Genomic DNA, 26,234 nt, shown 5'->3' on the forward strand with positions numbered 1-26,234 from the left:
TAGGCTGAACCTTAATGTCTGCATAACGTTCCAGCAGGCAGGCAAATATATTAGACAGCAGTTGAACTGAGTTGCTCTTGTTATAACGCTATTATGACACACCATTGTGGAAAATCATCAGACAATCTTGGTTTAAAAAAAAAGTCAGACCAGCAACAATAACAACATCATCAATAAGAGTTTCCTAAGACACAAGATACTAAATCAAGCAATATTTAGAATATTATGTAAAACATGACAATAATTACTTATTTTTGTCACAATGAATGGACAAATTTGGTCTTAAGAATCTTAACCCACTCTATTACAACCCCATGCTTTAGAGTAAAAATTTCTTAGCAATGGTGTCCTCAATCTCTCACTAAATTTACCTCCTTCAACCCAAACTGACAATTTTAAGTGTTGTCTCTGATGGATACTTCAGAGAAAAAAGCTGAATCCAATGAGATTCAGAGGGGGATCACACACAGTACTGCATTAGATGCATTTTAAGGCATTCAACTTATTTCTCTTCAGACTTCAGAACAATAGTTGAGCATTAATTTCATGGTTTGTTTGCTTCCTTTGGATTTACCAATGAAGGCAATCAAGAAGTTTTATAAGTGACCTTTTCTATAGTTGATACATTTTACTATCATTATATTACATGATGCAGAAATGACTTCTTATCATTCTAACTCAGTTTTGAACTGAATAGACATCACTATGAAGGAAGTAGCCAATGCAAACTGACATCACATCAACATGATGGTGCTGAGATATTTTGGCTTCATTTACCAGGTAAGTGATATGCTCTCACAGCTTTAGGCTATATTAAGATACACTAGATACTTATTCAGATGGTTATAATGTAGGACCTCCTATATTACTTGATAATGACAAAGCAAAATTTAAAAACATACTAGTTTATTTCATAGTCTCAGATTCTTTTCCATAGGTCCAAAGATGCAATAAACTTCATGAGGTGATGTATGACATGGCAAATTCATGCAAAAAGCCTGTGAGTTGAATAAGAAGATATAACTAAGTTAGATGAATAGATTTTGTGTGTGGGGAAGTCTATCAAAGGTGATCTGCAGAGCTAGTGGCAAGAATTATCCCACATACCATCTATTACAGAATACTGAAGGAGGCTTTGCTGGAGTATCAAATGATTGAAAATATTCTTAGTAAATATCAAAAGAACCATTTCCTTCAATGCATTAGTGTCTTGAAATCTGCCTTAAAGTATTCTCTTAGGTTAAATACTAATAATGATAGGCTTTAGAGAAGAAAACCCTGGAAACTAGTAATGGGCTACTTGAAATTACAATAATTTACTTCCATCAGGTAAAATACTGTTGGGCATAAGTAACCACTAATACCTCAGTGCTACTTTTTGTTTGAAACCATTCTACAGATTAGTAAGAGCTCTAAAATGCTATTTTTCCAAGTTACAAGTGTATAAGAAACTAGTTAGTCAGAATTGAATTTCTTTCTCTATTAATTCTTCAAACTGAGTTGAAATGGCAGTGAGAATGTAACATTAAATATCACAGATTCCATTCTACCCACTGTGAATAGCAGAGGCTGAGTCATAAGAAACAAAAACCCTTCCAGAGCTTTGAAAATCTGACAAGACTTCTGGTTTCTTTGAGTATAGTGATCATAGATATTCTGCTCTGCTCAAGTGAGCATTTATTAGCAGTGCAAAAGAAACATAATCACACAGGTTACTGCATGGGGTTGTAGAAGAGATCCCAGTTAAACATAAGGCATCAGATAGAAACAGGAGAGACATTTCAGTATCCTTGGACTTTTGGAAATTGATTCTCTATAGCAGCAAAGTCAAGTAGAATTTGAGATGGCCAGCTATGGCAATTTAAAGATAATGTGGACCTGGACCCCAGCAGACATGCAAGCCTCAGGTAAAACCAGAAATAAGTGCTTCCAGATCACCTAATTAGACTGCACACCTAGAGAAATTGGGTAGGAATAGTTAGCAATAAGTTCCGTTGCCTAATTGGAGAAGGGGAAATATGCCTTCCAAATTCCTGTAAAATATCTGCTTTTTCTAATCTCAGGACTATAATTTAAGTGAGACTCTTGGTGTCCCATCCCACAAGAATATGGCTAGTTAAATTTTTGTTTCAAAACTTTCTTTTAAAACTGTTCTTCTCAAAATAATACTCTCTACTTGTATTATTATGAAATGAATCTGAAAAATCCTTTGGGGAAGTAGAGAGGTCTTGTAAAGCATTCCTCTTAGCTTACTTTTAGATAAGATTCTTTTCTTTTAGTATTTCTTACCAGCAGAATAGAGGACAGCGAAAGATTCCCTGGGATTGTTTACACAAAGCTGCAGGAATCTGGAACTCATCATAGCACTTGGGCTCTGGAACATTTCATATTGCTCTTCATGCTACTGAAGAGGGGGGCTTTGTGCAATCTGTGAAGATGATCATTAGTAGCTCTAAATTATTATTTAAAATCCCACTCCACCTTGAGGCTCATGTTTTCATGAGTTACAGTATATGTATTATGAAAAGGATCCTCTCAGTCTCAATCAGAGAAGTCTTTCCCTACAAAGAAATGCACTGCATACAGAGGCATGGGAAGAGTTTCTCCACATGGGAGAGAACAAGCAATGCTTCTGGACCCAGTCCTAAACAGTACATTGATGGCTGTTGAAGCCTTTTGAAGCAGAGTCCATAAATATGTAAGAGTTGTAGAATGTCTGGTAAAGGTATATAAAAATGTTGTTCTGTAGACCAGACACAATTGTATCAATTAATTTTTTTTATTCGATGTGTTCTTTATTTACATTGCAAATGATTTCCCCTTTTCTGGGTCCCCATACCCACAAGTCCCATAAGCCCTCTTCCCTCTCCCTGTTCCTCCATATACTCCTTCCCACTTCCCTGTTCTGGTATTCCCCTATACTGTTGCACTGAGTCTTTCCAGAACCAGGGGCCACTCCTCCATTCTTTTTGGACATCATTTAATATGTAGATTATTTCTTGGGTATTCCAAGTTTCTAGGTTAATATCCACTTATCAGTGAGTGCATACCATGATTGATCTTTTGAGACTGGGTTACTTCACTTAGTATGATGTTCTCCAGCTGCATCCATTTGCCTAAGAATTTCATGAATTCATTATTTCTAATGACTGAATAGTACTCCATTGTGTATATATACCACATTTTTTGCATCCATTCTTCTGTTGAGGGATACCTGGGTTCTTTCCAGCTTCTGGCTATTATAAATAAGGCTGCTATGAACATAGTGGAACATGTATCCTTATTGCATGCTGGGGAATCCTCTGGGTATATGTGCAGGAGTGGTATAGCAGGATCTTCCGGAAGTGAAGTGTCCAGTTTTCTGAGGAACAGCCAGACTGATTTCAGAGTGGTTGTACCAATTTGCAACCCCACCAGCAGTGGAGGAGTGTTCCTCTTTCTCCACATCCTCGCCAACACCTGCTGTCTCCTGAATTTTTAATCTTTGCCATTCTGACTGGTGTAAGATGAAACCTCAGGATTGTTTTGATTTGCATTTCCCTGATGACTAATGAAGTTGAGCATTTTTAAAGATGCTTCTCCACCATCCGAAGTTCTTCAGGTGAAAATTCTTTGTTTAACTCTGTACCCCATTTTTAATAGGGTTATTTGGTTTTCTGGGGTCTAACTTCTTGAGTTCTTTGTAATATTGGATATTATCCCTCTATCTGATGTAGGATTGGTGAAGATTTTTTCCCAATTCATTGGTTGCTGATTTGTCCTTTTGATGGTGTCCTTTGCCTTACAGAAACTTTGTAATTTTATGAGGTCCCATTTGTCAATTCTTGATCTTAGAGCATACGCTATTGGTGATCTGTTCAGAAACTTTCCCCCTGTACCGATGTCCTCAAGGATCTTCCCCAGTTTCTTTTCTATTAGCTTCAGAGTGTCTGGCTTTATGTGGAGGTCCTTGATCCATTTGGAGTTGAGTTTAGTACATGGAGACAAGGATGGATCAATTCCCATTCTTCTGCCTGCTGACCTCCAGTTGAACCAGCACCATTTGTTGAAAAGGTTTTCTTTTTTTCATTGGATGTTTTCAGCCCCTTTGTCAAGGATCAAGTGGCCATAGGTGTGTGGGTTCATTTCTGGATCTTCAATCCTGTTCCATTGATCTGCCTGCTTATTAATGTATTATATTAGGGTTTTAAGATTTCATATGATGTGTTTTGATCATATTTACCTTCCTCTTTCCAAACATCATCCAGATGTACCTACCTTTTTTACCCACCCAACTTTGTATCTGTGGTGTTTCAAATTAAAATTGGTTCCATAGACCCACAGGGATCATCACTATTAGGAGATGTGGTCTTGTTGGAGAAAGTGTGTCTTTTTTGGAGGAAGTGTGTCCATGGAGGTGGGCTTTGAAGTCTCTAATGATTGAACCAGTTCCAGTGTCTCACTCATTTCATATTGCCTGCCAATTTAGATGTAGAACTCTGTGTCTGCCTTCATGCCACCAAATTTCTTTTGATGACAATAACAGGCTAAACCTCTGAACTATAAGCCAGTCCCAATTAAATGTTTCCTTCTTAGAAGAATTGCCAAGGTCATGGTGATTCTTCACAGCAATAAACTCTAAATAAGACAGCATCCTTGTGCTTTAAACCTGAAAGCCCAATTTGTGCTACCTTTGTTTTCTTAGATCTTCTATCTGGGTGTTGACTTTTTAGAGATTACACTTTTTGGAAAAACTAACTTTCCCTCTCCAACCAGATATAAAATATCAATAGCACCTTAGCTAGGGGTGTGATTTTGTATTAAACAAACAAACAAACAAACACTGCTCTTATCTGCACTGAGCACACCCAAGACCAGCACTAGCAACAAAAAGAAAGAGGAAGTAGCTTGTTGGTCCCTACCCATTACCTCTCACCTATTACTATCTATTGACACACTCCACGAGAGTGGGAAATAATGTGTTTAATTGTGTTCCCATTGCTGAACTCATTAAGCTGTAACAGAAAGCTCCAAACCAAAGGACATGCAGACAGCACTGAATTATCTCAATGGGGCATAAACTGAATGTGAGAGATAGAATTGTGAGGAGAAACAGTGTTAACAGCAACAATAGGGAAGTAGGGGTAAGAGTAAAACATATAGATTGAATACATGTGTAAAATAAGCTAAAAGCAAATTTAATTGCCACCCTTAATAATAACAAAGATCTATACTCACAGAGAACATTGACTTTCTCTCTCCTCGTAGCTGTCAAATGTCAATTGAACCTTAGCTAGAGGTGTGACTTTATGTCCATGTCCCTTACATTTAAGGCGATTTCAAAGCCTGGTGGGCAGAACCTGCATGAATATTGAGAAAGTCACACAGGTATTCTTTTACATACCTGAACTTTCTAATGGATTGTTTTTTTTAACCGTGAAAAGTCTTTGTTTTAAATCTTCCCTATTGCAGATACAAATGGGGTTGCTATGAGTCTAGGAAATCTGAGGGTGAGAAGTCTCCTCTGATGCAGTTTCCAATGCAGGGTCGAAAAATGCATGTTTTTAAAGAAGTGTGAATTATTTTGGAGTTTAGTACCTTGGAGATAAACATTTGCTTTTTGAAACCTATCTTTTCATTTTTTCCTCAGAATTAGTGTAGACATTAACATAAAAAAGGCAGGATTTTTAAAGTGAAGCTTCTCCCAAGAAGCAGAAAATTCTCTGGATTTTATGACATGGAGTAAGCAAAAACCAAATCTTTGATAAAACACTTAGGTTTCAGTTTCTCCATTTTTCTGGAAAACAAAGGCCATGTTAACAATATCATTATAAAACCATGCAATACATAAATCTTATAAATATTTGAATTTAAAACAATTCAGGCAGAAATGCACATTAAAGTTTCATAGAAAAAATGTTATTTAGAAGTTAAAAATGGTATGAAAAGAAATGGAGATATGCAGAAGAGTCTGGGAAGATACTCTTCAGGCTCTGAGGGAACAGACATTCCAGCCCCCAAACGACTATATCCAGCAAAACTATCAATCACAATGATTGGAGATATTCAAAACATAGATTTTTTTCTAACTTCTCCAACAGGTTGTGGTGATTGACAAGGAATGTACCTTTTTTTTTTAATTTGAAAAATAGATACAAAATAAAGCATAAATATTACTACATTTATGTGTGCGTGACTTACTAAGTTTACAGCATATAATATAAATAATAACTGTCATAATAGTGAAAGCTTTAGACACAGATTTGCCATTTTATAGTTGACTTAGGTATGCCAATTAGCAGCCTGTTATGTGATTTAGCATTACTAATTTTACACTACTTTTAATGTGATTTTTTTTTCAGTCAGTTAAACATGCACTTTGCATTTTTTCCCAGCACAGATTAGCTTCAGACAAAGAAGTCAAAAGAGTCAGTTCTGATGGAGATTGCCAGAAAATTGATTGGGCAACTCACCTAGGATCCCTAAAGAAGGTGTAGTTGCTATCATTCCCACCTTATTTTGCAGACACCATAGAGACAAATAATATGGTTAAAGGGACCTAACTATGTGGGAGTAAACATATACATCAGAGGAAGAACTATTCTTCTTATTTTAATAATGATAAAAAATGAGCACATTCTAAATCTGAATAATGAATACAATAAAATTATTTTTATATTTAAAGCATATGGAAACTTTGAAAGGGATAAATAACAAAGTGCTAAGCTGGAAAATTTTGAGAGCACTAATCCTGCCAGAGGCACTTCAGGGCGTGGCCATTTGTGACACTCATGTCTGGCAGCTTTAGAGGTGAGTCAGTGGGAGGTCGCAGCTCTCCCAGCAGACTTTGCAGTGTCATTCTTCTCTAATGTTCACACAAGCTGTACTTCTCTGGCAGGAGCAAAGGCCATGGCTTGACCAACCAAGCAAGTTTTATTTCCTTGGTTTTAGTAAATGTTTGAAAATGAACCCTGAAATGGATCTCCTGTGACCCCATCATGTGCTGAGCCTCCTCCTTTGTTTTTAGTTAAATGCCAAATGGGACAGACACTAACCACTCCTGAAAGGCAACATTGCACTATTGAAGTTGGACATATTCTATCTTGAATACAAAATTGTCATCTAAAATGCTCTTGGAGGGCTAATTCCTTTCCTACCTCCTAGTATCTCAGGTCCACTGTCTATCCACAGGAAAACTTCTGATTTCCCTATCAGCTAGGTTATTCTTCAGTGACTTTCTTCTTTTTCAGTTCTGAATTTATCTTTCAATACACTTATATTGGTTGTCATTGTACACTCATTGTACAGGATTGATTAATGCCTCTTGTTCAGTGGGAAGGGTAAATTAGACAGGATTGATTGATTATTGTACATCTTATTAGTAAATAGATAAAAAGTTTGAAAATTACTAGGAATTTAGTTAAGTTTGAACTTCATTAAAGAGAGTAATTACTCATATCTAGAAGTTGTTTATATAAAATTCAAAATCGACTGAACATGTGAATTCTGCAGTATGCTATTTTATCACAGTTATATCTTCAAGTCTTGTTAGAATATCTATAAAAGTTCAATTTTAATATCCTCACTGGGATACTGCCGATACAAAATAAAGTACTGTGGATTTTAGATAGTTATTAATACATGTACACAGTTGTACACTTAAAATATATTGCCTCAAACATTTCATTGAAACAAATTTTAATTTATCATATTAATATTATTTTTACTTAAAGGGTAACAAACATCATATAGATGCCATAGAATTTCATAAAAACGACATTTGAGAAAAATTATTCTTCTAGTTCTCCATGGTGTTGCTTAAAAATGTGTAAGAAGCTTACAAAGCAGAGAACTGCCCAGAAATCTCCAAGCTCGCAGAAGTTGCTGAGGAACTCAAGAACAGGCATCATAAAGGTGAGTATGCTCAAGGATTGCTCTTCCTCCTCATTTCTGTAAATGTGTAACGTAACTATAGGAGAAAACACAGGCATGGCCTGGCAGACAGCATACCTGACACCCTGTGCTTCTAAATAAGAAGCACAACACACCATGCTCCTGACTGTTTTCAGAACACTGAATTCTGAAGTAGTATGAGTTTCCAGTAACTGTCCTGCAGAACACTCTGCACTCCTCACATCACCTTTTATGTGCTTCTTCTACATAGAGGTCCTGGTCCTATGAGAGCTCATTGTCCAATCCAAGGGAATGAGCAAACCAATCATAGTTGATAGGCTTCTACTATATAATGTATAATAGTTGTTCACATGTACTAAAGCAGACATTGTTTCCTGAAACCATCTCCAAAGTGGTTCATCTCAGTGTCCTTTACTGAGCAAGAGGCATCAGTCTTAGATGTAATTCCTACCTAGAAATAGTGAAGCAGGTTGTTGACTTCTTGGCTTTTTATATTTACCTTTCCTTTAATCATTCTCGATAAATTCTGAATGCCTATTTATACAGAAAAATGTCAAAATACATAGTAAAAATTGTAAATTTATCAGAGATGGGCATAAATATATACCCAAGTGGAAATCGTATTACTTTTTCATAAAAGCCACAAAGCACAAGAAAGTATTGAAGATAAAAAGTGGACAGTGAAAGTTATTAATAATAAAATAGTGTGATATGCATTATAACTATAGGGCAATAAACCCATTAACATGTAATGTATGTAGTACTGCTCCTACCCACTTCTGTCCTATATAGTGCTAGCCATTTACTATTTCACTTAAGAACATTATTAATAAAATTTATTGTACTAATAAGTTTTACTTAATAACTAGTACATATAAACATATTTCTACTCTCTTTTGGCTTATTTACTTTTGATTTGTGGAAAAGCTTTTTTACAGAAATTCTAACAGTAATCATTAAGAGACTCTGTAGGTTTCTGTTTCTTGATTCAATTGTTAGGGTTATGACCAATATATTTAAAATCTAAATTGATTTCTGTAATATTGTTCATAATATCTTTTTACTCTGTGTCTTGTGCAATAGTTAATATTGGCTTCTTTAGGCCCTCCCTTCTTCCTCCTCTGTAGGCCTTCTACCTTCTGTCTTCATCATTAAACTTTGAAATTCTGTGAAAATGTAGTCAATTATTTTGGTGTAAAAAATCTGTATGTATTTTTATTCTCAATTTCACTTACATAGTAGAAGCTGCTCAATGTTTGCTAAAGTTTTTCTGAATGGGTTCAGTTGGTATGGAATAAGATAAACAGATCAAACCTCCTGAGAATAGATATTATAGGTTTGTTATCTTGCGTCCTTAGTGAAACACTTTTGGTAGAAGAATGAACCAAGATAGTTTATGTCACCAATTAGGTCCAGGAACCTTTACCTAAATTCCTGAGAGCCACCCAAGGCTATACCCATGTGAGCAAACTGTTTGAGAGTATGGATGTAATATGATTGACACTTTTTGAGAAGAAAAACTCTATGCACTATAATCCAAAACCTATTGTGAAAACACTAACTTAGCCTATAACACTAACTTAGCTGCTTGTATTCTAATGCTAATTATTTCCCCTTAAACTGTTTCCAACCTGCCCTCCAGTTGGTTCTTATTGGTAAATAAAGATGCCAGAAGCCAATAGCTGGGGAAGAAAGACAGAAGAGGAATTTTAGGATTTCTAGGGCTTGGGACCTGGAGAAGGAAGAGGAAGAGACCCGCTATGCAGGAAGAAGTGAAGGAGAGGAGAGACATTATTCCTCTGGAGAGTACTGCCTAGAGGGGTACTAAACTGGGTCTAGAGCAGTCAAGGTCGAACACAGAATTAAGTAGAAACTAGGAATTATCAGCAGAAGGTAGATCCTATCAACATTGTAGGTTGGGCACTGGCATAGCTATTGTGCTGTTAAAGCATATTAAATTATGAAGTGTGTGTGTGTGTGTGTGTGTGTGTGTGTGTGTGTGTGTCTTTTTTTAACTTTTTTATTGATATATTTTTTTATTTACATTTCAAATGAATTCCCCTTTTCTGGGTCCCACTCCCTGCAAGTCCCATAAGCCCTCTTCCCTCCCCCTGTTCCTCCATCTACCCCTTCCTGCTTCCCTGTTCTGGAATTCCACTATACTCTTGCGCTGAGTCTTTTTATGGGGATAGCATTGAATCTGTAGATTGCCTTTGGCAAGATGGCCATTTTAACTATATTAATCCTGCCAATACAAGAGCATGTAAGATTTTTCCATTTTCTGAGATCTTCTTCCATTTCCTTCTTCCGATATCTGAAGTTCTGGTCATATAGGTCTTTTGCTTGTTTGGTTAGAGTCACCCAAAGATACTTTATGCTGTTTGTAGCTATTGTGAAGGGAGTCATTTCCCTAATTTCTTTCTCAGTCTGCTTGTCCTTAGAATATATAAAGTCTACTGATTTGCTTGCATTGATTTTGTAGCCAGCCACTTTGCTGAAGTTGTTTATCAGCTCTAGGAGTTCTCTAGTAGAGTTTTTAGGGTCACTTATGTACACGATCATATCATCTGCAAATAGTGATAGTTTGACTTCTTCCTTTCCAATTTGTATCCCTTTGACTTCCCTATGTTGTCTAATTGCTCTAGCTGGGACTTCAAGAACTATATTGAAAAGATATGGAGAGAGAGAGCAGCCTTGTCTAGTCCCTGATTTTAGTGGGATTGCTTCAAGTTTCTCTCCATTTAGTTTGATGTTGGCTACCAGTTTGCTGTATATTGCTTTTACTATGTTTAGATATGGGCCTTGAATTCCTGTCCTTTCCAAGACTTTTAGCATGAAGGGATGCTGAATTTTGTCAAATGCTTTTTCAGCATCTAATGAAATGATCATGTGGTTTTTTTCTTTGAGTTTGTTTATGTAGTGGATAGCATTTATGGATTTCCTTATATTGAACCATCCCTGCATCCCTGGGATGAAGCCTACTTGATCATGGTGGATGATCGTTTTGATGTGTTCTTGGATTCGGTGGGCAAGAATTTTATTTAGTATTTTTGCATCAATATTCATAAGGAAAATTGGCCTGAAATTCTCTTTCTTAGTTGGATCTTCGTGTGGTTTTGGTATCAGAGTAATAGTCGCTTCGAAGAATGAGTTGGGTAGTGTTCCTTCTGTTTCTATTTGGTGGAAAAGTTTGAAGAGTATTGGTGTTAAGTCTTCTTTGAAGGTCTGATAGAATTCTGCACTGAAGCCATCTGGTCCTGTGCTTTTTTTGGTCGGAAGCCTATCTATGACCCTTTCTATTTCTTTAGGGATTATGGGTCTGTTTAGATGGTCTATTTGGTCCTGGTTTAATTTTGGTAATTGGTATCTGTCTAAGAAAATGTCTATTTCCTCCAGATTCTCCAGTTGTGTTGAGTACAGGTTTTTGTAGCAGGATCTGGTGATTTTTTGAATTTCCTCGGTTTCTGTTGTAATATCTCCGTTTTCATTTCTAATTTTGTTAATTTGGATACTTTCTCTGTGCCCTTTGGTTAGTCTGGCTAAGGGTTTATCTATCTTGTTTATTTTTTCAAAGAACCAGCTTTTGGTTTTGTTGATTCTTTGTATGGTACTCTTGGTTTCTACTTGATTGATTTCAGCCCTGAGTTTGATGATTTCCTGTTTTCTTCACCTCCTGAGTGAATTAGCTTCTTTTTGTTCCAGGACTTTCAGTTATTCTGTTAATCTTCTAGTGTATGCTCTCTCGAATTTCTTTTTGGAGGCACTCAAAGCTGTGAGTTTTCCTCTTAGCACTGCTTTCATTGTGTCCCATAGATTTGTGTATGTTGTGCCTTCATTTTCATTAAATTCTAAGAAATCTTTGATTTCTTTCTTTATTTCTTCCTTGACCAAAATATCATTGAGTAGAGTATTGTTCAGTTTCCATGTGTTTGTGGACTTTGTATTGTTTTTATTGTTATTAAAGACCACTTTTACTCCATAGTGATCTAATAGGAGGCATGGGATTATTTCAATCTTCTTACATTTGTTGAGGTCTGTCTTGTGACCAACTATATGATCTATTTTGGAGAAGGTACCATGAGGTGCTGAGAAAAACGTATATTCTTTTGCTTTGGGATGAAAAGTTCTATATATATCTGTTAATTCCAATTGGTCCAAAGCTTCAATTAGTTTCACTGTCTCCCTGTTTAGTTTCTGTTTTCCTGATCGGTCCATTGGTGAAAGTAGAGTGTTGAAGTCACCCACAATTATTGTGTTGGGTGCAATGTGTGCTTTGAGCTTTAGTAAAGTTTCTTTTATGAATGAGGGCGCCCTTGTATTTGGGGCATAGATGTTCAGAATTGAGAGTTTTTCTTGTTGGATTTTTCCTTTGACCAGCAAGAAGTGACCTTCCATGTCTCTTTTGATGACATTAGGTTGAAAGTCAATTTTATCTGATATTAGAATGGCAACTCCGGCTTGTTTCCTGGGACCATTTGCTTGTAGAATTGTCTTCCAGCCTTTTGCTCTAAGGTAATTTTTGTCTTTGACACTGAGGTGTGTTTCCTGTATGCAGCAAAATTTAGGGTCCTGGTTACGTAACCAGTCTGTTAGTCTATGTCTTTTTATTGGGGAATTGAGTCCACTGATGTTAAAAGATATTAAGGAGTAGTGGTTATTGCTTCCTATCATTTTTGATTTTAATTTTATACATGTGTGGTTATCTTCTTTGGGTTTGGTGAAAGAAGCTTAATATCCTGCTTTTTCCAGGATATAGTTTCCCTCGTTGTAATGGTGTTTTCCCCTATTATCCTTTGTAGGGCTGGGTTTGTGGAAAGATATTGTGTAAATTTGGTTTTGTCATGGAATATCTTGGTTTCTCCATCTATAGTAATTGAGAGTTTCGCTGGGTATAGTAGTCTAGGCTGGCATTTGTGTTCTCTTAGAGTCTGCATGAGCTCTGCCCAGGATCTTCTAGCTTTCATGGTCTCTGGTGAGAAATCTGGTGTAATTCTGATAGGTCTTGCTTTATATGTTACTTGCCCTTTTTCTCTTACTGCCCTAAGTATTCTTTCTTTGTTTAGTACATTTGGGGTTTTGATTATTTCTGTTTTGGCCCAGTCTGTTTGGAGTTCTGTAGGCTTCTTTTATATTCATGGGCATCTCTTTCTTTAGGTTAGAGAAGTTTTCTTCCATAATTTTGTTGAAGATATTTGCTGGCCCTTTAAATTGTAAATCTTCACTCTCATCAATGCCTATAATCCTTAGATTTGGCTTTCTCATTGTGTCCTGGATTTCCTGGATGTTTTGGTTTACAAGCTTTTTGCATTTTCTTTAACTGTTGAGTCCATGGTTTCTATGGTATTTTCGGCATCTGAGATTCTTTCTTCTATCTCTTGTATTGTGTTGTTGATATTTGCGTCTATGGTTCCTGATTTCTTCCCAAGGTTTTCTATCTCCAAAGTTGTCTCCCTTTGTGCTTTCTTAGTTGTTTCTACTTCTGTTTTCAGATCCTGGAAGTTTTTGCTCAGTTCTGTCATTTGCTTGTTTGTGTTTTCCTCTAATTCTTTAAGAGATTTTTGTGTTTCCTCTTTCATGACTTCTGCCTGTTGATGAAAGTTCTCCTGTATTTCTTTAAGTAATTTTTGCATTTCCTCCTTACTGGTTTTTGTATTCTCCTGAATTTCTTTCAATGATTTTTGTGTTTCCCTTGTAAGGGCTTCTAACTTTTGATCCATTTTCTCCTGAATTTTTTTTATGTATGTGCTTCATGTGTTCCTGTATCAGCATCATGACCAGTGATTTTAAATCCAAATCTTGTTTCTCTGGTGTGTTGGGGTATCCAGGACTTGCTATTGTTGGAGAATTGGGTTCAGATGCTGCCATAATGCCTTGGTTTCTGTTAGTAAGGTTCCTACGTTTGCCTTTAGCCATCTAGTTCTCCCAGGTGTTAGATGGTCTTATTGTCACTGGCTGGTGCTTCAACCTACTATGGATCTTTAAGGTTATTTCTGCAGCACTGGATGACTGACTTTCCTCTGGCACAGATTACTGATATGCTGCCTTCCTCTTTTGTGCCTTTGGAGCCCTGCTCAGTCTTGCCTCAAACAATATTATGCTTAGGTTGTCAAGGTCAACCAGGTGTTCTCTGTCTACTCTATTATGGAGCGAAGATGGTATGGTGGGGGTCACTCCCTCTGTTGATTCTCACCTAGGACAGAGGTCCGGCGAAGGACTGGCTTGCAGATGAACCGCCTATGTGCTCAGTTCCTGAGTGCAGGCAGACCCCTGGCGGTTTGCACCACCAGAGATCTAAAGCTCAGGGTGATACAGTACCTAGTGACCCTTTTCTGTCCAGGCAGGCAGTGAATATGGCCACAGGGCTTCTCTCCTTCTGCTGCTCTCTGGGCAGGATACCTGTGTGTGTCTTTTATTCGGAAAATTCAACCACACCAGGACTTATTTACTAGTAATTATTACAACAATGGAGAACTTAGAAGTGCCATAAACTGGAATTTTTAGTAGACATTATGTGAACTCACTGCATCTTCTTTGTTTGAATGTGTCCTACCAATGGATATTCTGTCTAAATTCAGAACACTTCCATCTAGTATTCTAAAAGAGAAAATATGTAAACTCATTCTTCCCATGAAGGATAAGTAGAAAAGAATGATTGCTAGTATTGGCTGCTTTTCTTGTTGCCATAACAAAATATCTAAAAGAGTTCAAGTGGGAAGGATTTATTTTGGCTTCTAGTTTGAGAGTCTAGGTCGTAATAGTAAGGCAGACATGGCGTCAGGATGCTGAAGCTACTTGCTCACATCCAGGTATACCCCACTCACCTGTTTTTCTACTTTGCCCCTTTTTATTTGGGATGAGCTTTCAGTCCATACCATGGTGTTATCCATGTTTAGAGTAACATCTATTAATATTTTCTGGAAATGACCTCAAGGATATGCCCAGTGGTGAATTCCTTTGTGCTAAGTACAATCAAGTTAGAAACCAAGATTAACTATTTCCTTGCTTAAGTTTATACAAACTGCTAATGTAGACTAGTGTTGATAGTCACTAGCATGGGCATGTGACTAGGCTTAAGAATACTGACAATGGTTGATTTAAAAGGTGTACACACCTTCCCCATGGGAATTTGAGAAGTGTGTTACTGGCAGATCATTCCAGGTTTGAAAGGTGATTGGAAGTAGAAAATAAATATCCTGGGATGCTTTTTTGAAGTGGCTACTTAAATAGAGAAATATTAGGGATGAAAGAAATAAGTTGGACCTTAGATATGTCTCCCTTACATACTCTCAAGTACAAATTGCTAGCAAGAACTATTTTGGTCACTGACAAGAAAGAGACTGTTCAAAGATATGGGCCAGATTCCCTAAGGAAAGGCCCTGCACATAGCTGGCAAATAATATTGATGCTAGTAGTCCCTGGAGACTATAAATGAGTCCAGACAGGAATAGACATTCTAGATAGGGTTTTAGACACATGGTAGGAGATGAAAACACCATAAAAGGACTGGAACAGAAGACAGAGATGATTGGGAATGCCAAGTCACGTTTCCTCCAACTAAGTTACACAAGAGCCATTACATCTTAGAGTGGGCAAAGGAACATAATCCCCAGGAATGCTGGGATGAGAATAAGAATGGGCAGTATGAATACATTTCTACAATTGGGCAGATAAGAGAAGAAAGGTTTAGTTCCACCTCTTCCTGTGTGTGTTCTCACACCTAACATGAGGGGTCTAAGAAAGAATCCTCAGAAAACAGATTGGTTCACTTTTCTCCAGTACCTTGGTAGATGAGCTAGGGGAAGCTGGTCTTTCTACACAGTTTTCTCTCTGTGATCATTCTAATTCCACTGTCATTTTTCTTACTTAGCATAATAGTTTAAGGATCTGGATTGCAATTGTCAGTGGCTAGAGGGGAAAATCTTTAACAACAAATAAAACACCATATAACTTTAAAAGTTTATTTTAAAAGATTCATTATTTACTTATTTTTCTAAATTGTGTGTGTGTATGTATGTGTGTCATGCACATACATGAATGAAGGTATCTGTGAATGCGACAGGACTTAGATAGTCCTGGATCAGGAGTTACAGGTAGCTTTGAGCTACCTTTTATGGGCTAGGATTCAAAGTCAGGACCTCTATAGGAACAGAACAGACTTTCAGCAGCTGAGTCATCTCTTTAGCCAATTTTAACACTTTATGATGTAATTTCTAAGGACCTAATGAGCTGTCTTGAGGTTTTATTTGATGGGCTTAAGAACTAATAAAAATACAGTAAAAAGAAAAAAGCTATATTGTCTATTGTTTGAGGTGACTCAGTAATTTTGTAACCCAACAATCTGACTGTGTGTAGGTGGAAATGGGTTTAAGGGGAAGCACTTGCTGCACTGTTGTTGCTACAAATAGCTGGACCTACATAGTGGTCAACAATCCTGATTTTCCAAAAATTGATTGGAATAATTTTCAGTGATAGAGTAGTCAGTGGAACTTAGCAATTAGCAGCTCCAGGATCTTTTGAATTCTGTTTCTCAGGTTACATCTACTGGCATATGACAATATGATATAACAGGTGTTATTTGTGTCTATAGTGCTCATACTAATATTAAAGTATGGCTTTACTTGATGTAATATTATGAAAATAAGAAAAGAATGGCCTATGGAAGAATGGGATTTAGACAGTCACTACATAATATTTATGCTACATCATCCTATACAAATAAGAGTAAAATAAAATAAAAAATGTTGTGTATGTCCCAATGACAATGTTGGAAAGACTAGTTGTTTTGCTTAGTCTTCCCAAACACTTTCCAAAGTTTTATAGTTGCAACAGTTTTGTATATTTATAAGGTAATTTACTAATAAATGATAGGGGCACTTTACTGAATGTGGATGCCCAGAGCAGTCTCATTGTTTTGGCTGTGAGAGAACTTTAGACAAAGTCCAGAGAATTTTTTTTGCAAGGAAAAAAAATTTGCTCTTGTCTTAGAAAAGATTTGGAGTCTGTCTCTGACTCTTGAGAAATAACTTTTAAATATCTTTGAATTTCTTTTCACATTTCCATCCAAAATTTTCTTTCAAAATTTCCTTTAAAATTTTAAGTCCTGTTCTACATGCATGATAATTTCCAAAATACAAGACTTAAATGCATTTAGTGTGCACATGTCTGTGCACACTACAGTGTAGGAGTTGGTTCTTGCTTCCCACCATGTGGATTCCAGCAGGTGAACTCATGTTGTCAGGCTGCAATGAAAGTACTGAGCCACTGAGTCATCTTGCGGGAGTATCTTAGTGTTTCTCAAGTGAGAAGCAGACCTTTGCTATTCAGGGTGGGCCTCCTGGAGCACATCTGATATTATCACTAATGAGGTCATTTATAGTAGACCTTTGGGCAACATGATATCAGCTAGACACCCAGAATGTGGGAAACCCAGGACTGAGTTTAGTGAGCCCATCAGTCATGAACACATTGCCACGGTAAAGTCCTCAGAACTTTAATTCACGTGCGAGCCAGTCCGCGTGGGTTCAGAATGCTCAATTCATACTGCCACTCCCCTTTGCAAGGAGGATGAGACATTCTGAGAACAACTGAACTCTCCTCACATGAAGATCTCTTCTGGACACTTGCCTATGTGTTTCTTCCCCTGGGCTCATTTTAATGAGTTTTTCTTTATAATAAACTATAATCATGGATCATAGCTTTAGTGAGTTCTGTAAGTCCTTCAAGTGATTTTTCCAGCCTGAGAGCTGCTCATGTGACCTAGAATTTAAGTTGTTGTTAGAAGTCCTAGGCAAACATGGCAAAAAGCCATGGTCTCAAATCTGCCCTGTAGCTAATTTCAGTGTATGTTTCTGTGGGTGTATTTAGAAATGAAGGAATCAAGGAAAAAAATTAGGAAAACAATCTGTCCATGCTTAAATTATTTTAAATATCCTTGTAACTTATTTGAGGAAGCCACAAAACAAGGTATATTTAATAAAGGCTAATCCTTATTTTATGAAGAACATTTGGGCAGAGAGTTCTGTACATTAGAAAGAATTTATGCACTCCAGTGAAATTTCTCAGGGTACCAGCAAAGAAAATGATCCACTTTCCCTTTGTTTTTTGAGATAACTGTTAATTGCTTTAAGACCTAATTTCACAAAATAGACAGGTACTCTATGTAGTAATTTTATCAGGGCTATTTTATATATATGTGTGTGTATAAATTGATATATACAACATTAATATATAATTTATTCATATGTATGAATATATTCATATATAATATATAACAATGCATAACACATAATGCATAATGTACAATGTATAATGTATAGTGTATAATATAATATATGATATATGATATATGGTATATGATATGCGATCTACAATCTACAATATATAATATATAGCATATAGCATATAGCCAAACATATAACATAACACATGACATATAACATATAGCATGTAACATGTTACATATAACATATAAGATAAGCATATAGCATATAGCAAAACATGTAGCATATGACATATGACATATGAATACGACATATGACATACAACATACTACATATGACATATAACATAAGACATACGACATATAACATAACATACAACATGCAACACACAACATATAATATATAATATATAATATATAGTATATAATATATAATATACAATATACAATATGTAATGTGTAATATAACACATAACACATAACACATAACATATAACATAACATATAATATATAATAATATAATATTTATTTAAAAATAAAAATTAAATTAAAAATTCCAAGCTATGATTTGAGAAAATTAGTAAAGAATTATTTATACATTGAATCTGTAGATTGCTTTTGGCGAGATGGCCATTTTTAACTATATTAATCCTGCCAATACAAGAGCATGGAAGATTTTTCCATTTTCTGAGGTATTTTTCGATTTCCTTCTTCAGAGACCTGAAGTTCTTGTCATACAGATCTTTCACTTGTTTGGTCAGAGTCACAACAAGGTACTTTATATTGTTTGTGGCTATTGTGAAGGGTGTCATTTCCCTAACTTCTTTCTCAGCCTGTTTAGCCTTTGAGTATTGGAAGGCAACTGATTTGCTTGAGTTGATTTTATAACCAGCCACTTTGCTTAAGTTGTTTATCAAGAGTTCTCTGGTGGAGTTTTTTGGGTCACTTAAGTATATTATCATATCATCTGAAAATAGTGATAAATTGACTTCTTCCTTTCCAATTTGTATCCCCTTGACCTCCTTATGTTGTCTAATTGCTCTAGCTAGAACTTCAAGTACTATATTGAAAAAATATGGAGAGAGAGAGCAGCCTTGTCTAGTCCCTGATTTTAGAATTTCTGAAATTTCAAAAACATTCCAGGTAAGATGTGTTGTTTGTAAATGTCAGCAGAAGACATTAGCTGAAAAGAGAAAGGAAAATAAACTAAAATCCAAGATGCTAACATGGGTAAATGTACTAATATTAAAAACATATGGCTCCATCTGTAGTTCATGACAGATTCCTTTTTGAGGTTGCTTTTTTTCCTGACCCAAACTAAACACAAGTGGGTCGCACATCCCTTGTCATGTCTTCTGTAATTTTAATGACTTATTATTTTCACAGACTCACTTTTCTGAGAGCCTGGTTCCCCAAATCATACCTCTCAGAATTTCTGCTACTGAGTCTGTGGGAGAGGACATCTCATCCACCTGGTATGATATTGACCCTGCTTCTTTGCCTTATATAGATGAACACTGGCTTCCTGAGTCCCAGAAGGCTTTTCTCATCCTTCCCTTCTCAGTTTCTCAAGGTTTGCCATGATGCTCCAGAGGGGAAATGCACAGCTTCCACTTGGAGGAGGGGCTTATGACACCTTCTGTCTCCAAGGTGATGTTAATGTCCAAGGCGATGTATTGAACATGTAGGCTTCATGTCATCAGCTTCCCCTTCATCCAGGGTGTTTCTCTTTGTCAAGTGATGGATAAAATTTTTAAGTGAGGAATTCTTCCCAATTTCTCTTACAAAGCTCTGTTTTCTCCTGCTTTTACATGCATGACAAGAATTTTCCTTTACCAGTAACTTGGTAGAATTTTTTTAAAAGATTTTCAAATTCAATGTCTATTCGTAATATCAAGTGGCATTAAAAAACTTTTTATTGATTCTCTGTGATTTTCATACCATGTACCCCAATCCTACCAATCCCACTCATCTTCTAGTCCCTTATATTCTCCCTTCATCCTTGGAACCCCAACCTCCCTCTTAAAATAAAACACACACACACACACACACACAGAGAGAGAGAGAGAGAGAGAGAGAGAGAGAGAGAGAGAGAGAGAGAGAGAGAGAGAGAGAGAGAGCATGGAAAACATTTCATTATGGAAGCTACAGTATGTCACAGTGTGTCCCATAGTGTATACCCCTGTAACATATCTTTACTCACAAATGTTCATTGAAATGAGTATTTGCTCTGGTTCCTGGTCTTGGTTTCTCTGAAACCATCAGTTTTGGAACCTCACCGGAACTCCTCCTGATTATCCTGTTGTTGCCTTATTTCATGGAGCTCCTGCAGCTGTGGAACAGCAGGACTGGCCCTTTCAGGAGTCCCAACCATTCACAGATGATAGAGATTTTCAGAGTCCTGGATCTTGACCTGAGTGGTAGATGTCCTGCTCAGCCGACAGGCTCTAAGTCACACCACCAGGGTGAGCTCTGCAGGACTGCTCTAGCTCGACCACCCATTTCTCTGGAGGCAGGGTCAGCTCTTCTGCTTGCATGCCCTCTGGGCCTGCTCAGTTACAGCCATGGCTCCTTAGCCAGCTCCACTGTGCTTCTTAGTCAAAGCCCTGGGTCTACTTTCCCAAGTACTGCAGCATGCAAAGGGCTGGACCAGTTTTTCCTGTTGTCACACCCTACAGCTTGCAAGAAGCTGGCTCACCTGTGCCTTCACTATCAAGGCCAGCTCCACTATGTTACCCAGGCAAGGTGCATGGCCTGCTTTCCAGAGTTCTATAGCCAGTGAAGGGGCAGGGGTAGCTCTCCCCCTCTCATTCCCTTGGCATCAGGTCTCTCAACTACTGGAGTTATTGTGTATGTGAGGGAAGTAATCACCCCTGCACCCACACCACCTCACTGCAGAGTGGCAAGGCTAGCTCTCCAGAGCTCTCACCCTTGGGATTGGCTCACCCGTGGCCCCACCACCTAGGTCAGCTTTTCTGTGCCATCCAGGTGAGATGCAGGCCCAACTCTTCCAAGTACTGTGGCTGCTGAGAGACAGAGCCAGTTCACCCACTCTCATGAACGCAGGGTTAGATCTCTTGCTTGCAAGAGGGGAGAGTGGGCATCACCCCCACACCCATGAAGTAGCATTATTTTTTAGCCACTGGTACCATCTCTTTGAGCAGCATTTAAACAAATATATCAATCAGCTTGCCTCTTGATTTTCTTCTGTTTTTGTTGTGTTTGAGCTTTCTATGGATTGCAACAATTTCCTATAAGAATGTTGGAACATTCCAAGAAAAGAGGCTCATGAAGCTATTTTAATTATACTTCAGACTCTTCAGTAGATAAGCTCAGTCACTGACCCAAGTAGTGGATTTCATCTTAGGGAGATCTTGGTAGCTGTTTGAGACTATGGATCAGAAGAAACTAATTTGATTCTATATGACAAGAATCAAGAATATGAATAGACAATTCTTCATGGCTTTAGAATTAATGCATTTGTTGAGCCTAGAATAATTTTGTATCAGGCAAGAATAAGTTACTGTTGTAAGCTTACCATGTGATGTGCACTTCTCTGGTTGCATAGGTAATAAGGTCATGCAACTTTACTTTGCATGATAAGAATAAGTTACTGTTGTAAGCATACCATGTGATGTGCACTTCTCTGGTTGCATAGATAATAAGGTCATGCAACCTTATTTTGTCGTGCCATGCATGTCAGTGCATGGTACGACAAAACTCTGAGGTAGATTGGTACTGCAATTATCTCCATTTTGCAGGTGAAAAGAGAAGCAGAGACTAAACTGTTTTGTTTCGTATGTGTAGAATGTTATGGATACAGAATTTGAACCCTTGGTTTCAGAGAGCTTGCCAACCCTTTGAATATATATTAACACACACTTAGACATCTGGGATTGATTTTCTTTCCTATTTTTTTGTATTCACAAATATTTTTTTCTTTTTCTTTTTTTTTATTTTCTATATTCTTTGTTTACATTCTGAATGCTTTCCCCTTTCCTGGTTCCCTCCGCCCCATCGGTCTCATAAGCCCTCTTCCCTCTGCCCATTTCCCAATCACCCCCGTCCCATTTCCCTGTCCTGCTATTTCCCTAAAATGCTGGATCAACTCCTTTCAGAACCAGGGCCCTCTCTTTCCCTCTTCTTAGATATCATTTGATATGCTAACTGTTCATGCGAATTCAGAGCTTCTGGGCTAATTAATATCCACTTATCAGTGATTGCATTCCATGTGTATTCTTGTGAGATTGGGTTCACCTCACTTAGGATAATATTTTCCAGTTCCAACCATTTGCCTAAGAACTTTATTAATTCATTGTTTTTAATTGCTGAGTAGTACTCCATTGTGTAAATATACCACATTTTCTGTATCCATTCCTCCACTGAGGGGCATTTGGGTTCTTTCCAGCTTCTGGATATTATAAATAAGACTGGATATTATAAATATGAACATAGTAGAACATGTGTCCTTATTGTATGCCGGGGAATCCTCTGGGTATATGCCCAGGAGAAGTATAGCAGGGTCTTCCGGAAGTGTCATGTCCATTTTTCTGAGGAACTGCCAGACTGATTTCCAAAATGGTTGTAAAATCTTGCAATCCCACTAGCGGTGGTCGAGTGTTCCTCTTTCTCCACATCCTTGCCAGCACCTGCTTTCTCCTGAGTTTTAAACCTTAGCCATTCTGACTGGTGTGAGGTGAAATCTCAGGGTTGTTTTTATTTGCATTTCCTTAATGATTAATGATGTTGGACATTTATTGAGGTGCTTCTCAGGCATCCGAAGTTCTTCAGGTGTAAATTCTTTGTTTAGCTCTGTACCCCATTTTTTAATAGGGTCATTTGGTTCTCTGGGGTCTAATTTCTTAACTTCTCTGTATATATTGGATATTAGCACTCTGTCAGATGTAGGCTTGGCAAAGATCCTTTCCCAATCTGTTGGTTGATGTTTTGTCCTTTTGACAGTGTCCTTTGCCTTACAGAAAATTTGTAATTTTATGAGGTCCCATTTGTCAATTCTTGATCTTAGAGCATAAGCTATTAGTGCTCTGTTCAGGAACTTTTCCCCTCTGCCCTTGTCCTCAAGGGTCTTCCCCAGTTTCTTTTCTATTAGTTTCAGTGTGTCAGGTTTTATCTGGAGATCCTTGATCCACTTGGAGTTGAGCTTAGTACATGGAGATAAGAATGGATCAATCCACATTCTTCTGCATGCTGACCTCCAATTGAACCAGCCCCATTTGTTGAAAAGGCTATCTTTTTTCCACTGGATGTTTTCAGCTCCTTTGTCGAAGATCAATTGACCATAGGTGTGTGGGTTCATTTCTGGGTCTTCAATCCTATTCCATTGATCCACTTGCCTGACATTGTACCAATACCATGCAGTTTTTATCACTATTGCTCTGTAGTAAAGTTTGAGGTCTGGGATACTGATTCCCCCAGAAGTTCTTTTACTGTTGAGAATAGTTTTAGCTATCCTGCGTTTTTTTGTTATTCCAGATGAATTTGAGAATTGCTCTTTCTAACTCTATGAAGAACTGAGTTAGGATTTTGATGGGTATTGTGTTGAATCTGTATATTGCTTTTGGCAAGATGGCCATTTTAACTATATTAATCCTGCCAATCCACAAGCATGGAAGATTTTTTCCATTTTCTGAGGTCTTCTTCTATTTCCTTATTCAGAGATCTGAAGTTCTTGTCCTATAGGTATTTCACTTATTTGGTTAGAGTCACCCCAAGATACTTTATGCTGTTTGTGGCTGTTGTGAAGGGTGTCATTTCCCTAATTTCTTTCTCAGTCTACTTATCCTTTGAGTATAGAAAGGCTACTGAATTGCTTGAGTTTATTTTGTAACCAGCCACTTTGCTGAAGTTGTTTATCTGTTGTAGGAGTTCTCTGGTAGAGTTTTTTGGATCACTTAAGTATACTATGATATCATCTGCAAATAGTGATAGTTTGACTTCTTCCTTTCCAATTTGTATCCCTTTGACCTCCTTATTTGTCTAATTGCTCTAGCTAGGACTTCAAGAACTATATTGAAAAGATATGGAGAGAGGGGGCAACCTTGTCTAGCCCCTGATTTTAGTGGAATTACTTCAAGTTTCTCTCAATTTAGTTTGATGTTGGCTACTGGTTTTCTGTATATTGCTTTTACTATGTTTAGATATGGGCCTTGAATTCCTGTTCTTTCTAAGGCTTTTAGCATGAAAGGATGCTGAATTTTGTCAAATGGTTTTTCAGCATCTAATGAAATGATCATGTGTTTTTTTTCTTTGAGTTTGTTTATGTAGTGGATTGCATTGATGGATTTCCATATATTGAACCATCCCTGCATTCCTGGGATGAAGCCTACTTGATCATGGTGGATGATGGTTTTGATGTGATCTTGGATTTGGTTAGCAAGAATTTTATTGAGTATTTTTGCATCAGTATTCATAAGGGAAATTGGCCTGAAGTTCTCTTTCTTTGTTGGATCTTTGTTTGGTTTTGGTATCAGCCTAATAGTGGCTTTGAAGAAGGAGTTGGGTTGTGTTCCTTCTGTTTCTATTTTGTGGAATCGTTTGAAGAGTATTGGTGTTAAGTCTTCTTTGAATGTCTGATCGAATTCTGCACTAAAGCCATGTGGTCTTGTGCTTTTTTTTCCATTGGAAGGCTTTCTGTGACCCCTTCTATTTCTTTAGGGATTATGGGACTGTTTAGATGATCTTTTTGATCCTGATTTAATTTTGGTATTTGGTATCTGTCTAAGAAATTGTCCATTTCCTCCAGATTCTCCAGTTGTGTTGAGTATAGGCTTTTGGAATAGGATCTGATGATTTTTTGAATTCCCTCAGTTTCTGTTGTTATATCTCCCTTTTCTCTTCTAATTTTGTTAATTTGGAAACTGTCTCTGTGCCCTTTGCTTAGTCTGGCTAAGGGTTTATCTATCTTGTTGATTTTTTCAAAGAACCAGCTCCTGGTTTTGTTGATTCTTTGTATGGTTCTCTTTGTTTCTACTTGATTGATTTCAGCTCTGAGTTTGATGATTTCCTGTCTTCTACTCTTCCTGGGTGAATTAGCTTCTTTTTGTTCCAGGGCTTTTAGTTGTGCTGTTAAGCTTCTAGTAGATGCACTCTCCATTTTCTTTTTGGAGGCACTCAGGGCTATGAGTTTTCCTCTTAGCACTGCTTTCATTGTGTTTCATAGATTTTGGTATGTTGTGCCTTCATTTTCGTTAAATTCTATAAAGTCTTTGATTTCTTTCTTTATTTCTTCCTTGACCAAGTTATCAGTGAGTAGAGTATTATTCAGTTTCTGTGTATAAGTGGGCTTTCTTTTGTTTTTGTTGCTATTGCAGACCACTTTTACTCCATAGTGATCTGATAGCAGGCATGGGATTATTTCCATCTTCTTATATTTGTTGAAGTAAGTCTTGTGGCTAATTATATGATTGATTTTGGAGAAGGTACCATGAGGTGTTGAGACAAAGGTATATTATTTTGCTTTGGGATGAAATGTTCTATATATATCTGTTAAATCCAATTGATCCAAAGCTTCAGTTAGTTTCATGGTGTCCCTGTTTAGTTTCTGTTTTCCTGATTGGTCCATTGAGGAGAGTGGGATTTTGAAGTCACCCACAATTATTGTGTTAGGTGCAATGTGTGCTTTGAGCTTTAGTAAAGTTTCTTTTTATAAATGAGGGTGCCCTTGCATTTGGATCATAGATGTTCAGGATTGAGAGTTCTTGGTGTATTTTTCCTTTGACCAGCAAGAAGTATTCTTCCTTGTCTCTTTTGATGACTTTAGGTTGAAAGTCAATTTTATCTGATATCAGAATGGCAACTCCAGCTTGTTTCCTGAGACCATTTGCTTTGAGGAAAACTAGAACAAATGTGTATTTGCATGCTACATTGCCTCTCTAGAAACTTGCTTTCTTATTATTTACTCTCTGCTCATGAAGCCCTTTTATCCTCATGCAAATTGATCTGCTTATTTCTTAAAGAGTAGGCTTAGATATTATTAAATAATCCAGAATTAAGAGTCTCAAAAAGTTTGTACGTTTTTTCTCTCTTATTTATATAACATATCAGAAAAAAGAACTATTCATGACAATGAGGCACAGTCATGAAGATACCTTTCAGGACCAC

At 37.2% G+C, this 26,234-nt stretch overlaps 1 long non-coding RNA gene across 1 annotated transcript in view; it reads left to right on the forward strand.

The window, feature by feature from the left end:
• The first annotated feature begins 681 nt into the window (after window positions 1–681).
• The window catches only part of LOC127683310 (uncharacterized), a 33,177-nt gene continuing 7,624 nt past the window's right edge, over window positions 682–26,234 (forward strand). The window contains exons 1-2 of the long non-coding RNA XR_007977517.1: window positions 682–780; window positions 7,782–7,893. This is a non-coding gene — a long non-coding RNA (uncharacterized LOC127683310). The remainder of the gene's footprint in view (window positions 781–7,781; window positions 7,894–26,234) is intronic.

Source organism: Apodemus sylvaticus, chromosome 4 (genome assembly GCF_947179515.1).
Source record: "Apodemus sylvaticus chromosome 4, mApoSyl1.1, whole genome shotgun sequence".
In the NCBI taxonomy this organism is placed as follows: domain Eukaryota; kingdom Metazoa; phylum Chordata; class Mammalia; order Rodentia; family Muridae; genus Apodemus; species Apodemus sylvaticus.